Consider the following 3,292-nt stretch of genomic DNA (forward strand, 5'->3'; position numbering starts at 1 on the left):
CATCTATCGCTCCCAAGGCTGGCGCGGTCTGCAAATCCTTCTTGAGCTGATTAAATGCTGCCTCGCAACCCTCATCCTAGTCCCACTCTACACCCTTGTGTAGGAGCCTGAGCAGAGGCATAATCCTCAATGAAGTCTCTGCAGTACCCGGTGAGTCCTAGAAAGGATCTTACCCCTGTCACTGTGTTGGGGGCTGGTAACCTGTACTGCCTCCCTTCTAACCTTGTCTATGGCCCTTTCCCCAGCGCGCACAGTCAGCCCCAGGAATTTGACTTCCTTCTGGCCGATCTGTGCCTTCTTGGGGTTTACTTTAAACCCTTCTTCTTTTAGCAGCTTCAGCAGCTCAGCCAGCAGTGGGCCATGCTCCTCCCCCTGATCGGTGAACAGGAGCAGGTCATCCACATACTGCACCAACTGCTGAGGTCTGCTAAAGCCCTTTAAACAGTTCGCCATACATTGGTGAAAAATGCTGGGACTATTGTGGAAGCCTTGAGGAAGACAGTTCCACGTGTATTGTTGGCCCTTAAAGGTAAAGGCGAACTTGTACTGGTCCTCCCATTTTAAAGGAATGGACCAGAACCCATTTGAAATGTCCAGCACCGTGAAAGTGGTCGCGGTTGCTGGAATACTCCCTATGAGATCCACTACTGCTGCTACAGTGGGTGCACAGGCAGGGATATTCTTATTTAGTATTCGATAGTCCACGGTGGCCCTCCATGAGTTGTCCAGTTTCTTAACCGGCCACAGTGGAGAGTTCACATGGGTAGCTATCGGTCTTAACGCCCCTTACTCTACCAGTGATCCCAGCGCCGTTGTCAGGTCTGCCTCTGCCTCTCTGGGGAAGTTACAGTGCTTTTGTGGTCGGGTCATGGGGTCCCCTACTATACTAACTTCCACCCCCGTTACCCTACCACAGTCATGTTTGTGGGTGGCAAATGCTGCAAGGTGTGCCCGTACATATGCCTGGTACTCCACTGGGGTGTTACTGACCAGTAATTCCAAGTCGTAACCCTCCTTTGGCTTCACGGTACACAATGTTCCCTTGGCCCCTTTTTCTGGGATCACCGCCACCTCACCTTCCCTGTCAGTCCCTATGGCTCCCCATAGACAGTGGTTCCTGAGATCCACTAGGATCTGGTGGCCAATGATAAAATCAGCCCCCAGGATCCCTTTTCCCTTCTGCTCCCATTTCATCAGGACACACTTCCATTTGGTTTTGAGTGTCCCTAACTGAATGGCGAGCGGGACGGAAAACGAACCAGTTTGCTCATTGCCTGTGAATCCCACTAGACTGTACGGGACCCCGTTCGATAGAGGTGAGGTAGCTGGGTTATCTGCATATACAAGGGTGCTGGAAGCACCAGTATCTACCAGGTAGGTCCCTTTCACTTTCTCCACCTCCATCGTAACGCACGGTCTCTTCCAGGCATCGTACTCTAGGGAACACAGGTACACAGGCTGCGCTGGCTCTAGTCATGCATTTGGGTAGGTTGGAGCAGAGGGTTTTACCGTACTGGCTACTGGACCGGTTGCGATGGCTACTGCTCCCGGTCTGTTTATGAGTGTCTGTAGGGCGGCTACGAGTGTCTCATATGAGTCGGGTGTTCCTGCCCCGACCTTACGGGCTGAGGCTGAAATGGCCTTTCCCTTAGTCTCTTTCCATGGGTTACAACAGTCCTTCCTCCAGTGCTTACTTTTTCCACACCCAAAACATTCGCCCCCTTTGTGGGGAGGGTTTCCACCTTCCTGATGCCACTCTCTCTTGCCTTGGCTGGGTTTAATCTCATGGACCCTCCCTTTAGAGGAGGGCTCCTCTGTCCCTCGACCGTTCCGGTAAGCCAGAGTCAGCTGTCTGACCACTGTCTCTTTGGTTATTCTGGGATCTCTTGGATCGAACCAGACCTCGGCTTTTGCCTTTACTCCAGGTAGGCTGTTTGCCACCAGGCTGCGGAGCCAGTGAGCCAGCTCGTTAGGGTTCAGGTGGGCCTGGTCAAGAATCCCACTACAGGCCCTTTCGTAGACCGGCCACAACCTGTCAGCGAAAGCCTGTGGAGTCTCCCCATCGAGCTGCACTGTTTTCTCCACTCGGGAGAAAGGACTCCCGTCGTTCATACCCATGGCCTCTAGAACCTCCTCCTTAACCGTAGCCTACGTGTTTTGCCCCTTTCTGCTGTCTGCAGAGAGGGAATGGCACAGCTTGGTGTCTAGCGAGAAGAGCAACAGCTTAGCCTGCTCTGAATCATCGCACCCGTTAATATCCCCTGTGTGTTCCACTTCCAGAAAGTGTACCGAGGGATCCCCCTGTTGGGTGAGCTTACTTAGGTGGCCTATCATAGCCCTCAGTTTTTGGGTATCGTGGGGGACTATGAAGTTGCTTTCTAGGGGTCCTGCTGCCCCATTGGCATCAGGCGGGCCAAACTTCTGCTGCCAGACCAGGTGCATTGGCCTTGGTTCCGGCCCTTCTTGTCTTGGTTCGCCCTCTTCCCCCTGCTGCCAAGCCGAGTTAAAACTTGGGGCTACCAGTGTTGGTCGTTCGCAATCCTTGCCTGCCCCGCACTCTGGCTGACACCCCTGCTGCCCCGGGTCATTCCTGGGAGCTGCAGGCAGTGACTGAGGGGTTTCTCCTTGCCCAACCAGGTGTTCCTGGGCTAAACCCAGGTTTATCAGGCATACCATGCCTTTAGCCTGGGATAGAGCAAGGTTCAAGCTTTGGATCTGCTGCTGGCAGGGGCCGTGGTCCCCTGCCTCAAATTTCCTGGTACTGGCTACCTTATAGGCTACCTGAATGTCTCTCACCCTCTCCCCATACTCTTTAACTTGCTTGGCGAGGTGGGAATTCTCTTCTCGCAATGCCAGTTCGCTATTCTTGGCTTCAATAATCTGACACTGCAAAAGGTCCAATTGGGTTTTGTGCCTTTCTTTAGTGAGCTCTCTACTTTCCTTTAACTGTCCCACCTCTGTCCACAGCCTTTCCCCGACTGTGGCCCTTGCGCTGGACCTCTCTTCTGCCTGTCTCAAAACTTCCTTTAATTTCTCATTCTCCTCATCTAGAAGCCGGATCTGTTGCTGAAGGCAAATTAGCCAAATGGCCTTCTCTATCGACCTTTTATGGTCCTTGCTCTCAGTCCATTGAGCTGCAGCTCTGGATGCTCAGCATAAAATAGATCAAGTACCCACTCCTTAGCCACATTTACCCTCTTAAACACAAACGAGGAAATCCCCTCTTCCATTTAGCTTCGCTTCCTGAAACCAGTCTCTCTCTTATCACGCCCCTTCTACCAGTGTCCCATCT

The sequence above is a fragment of the Pristiophorus japonicus genome, chromosome 13 (assembly GCF_044704955.1).
Source record: "Pristiophorus japonicus isolate sPriJap1 chromosome 13, sPriJap1.hap1, whole genome shotgun sequence".
In the NCBI taxonomy this organism is placed as follows: domain Eukaryota; kingdom Metazoa; phylum Chordata; class Chondrichthyes; family Pristiophoridae; genus Pristiophorus; species Pristiophorus japonicus.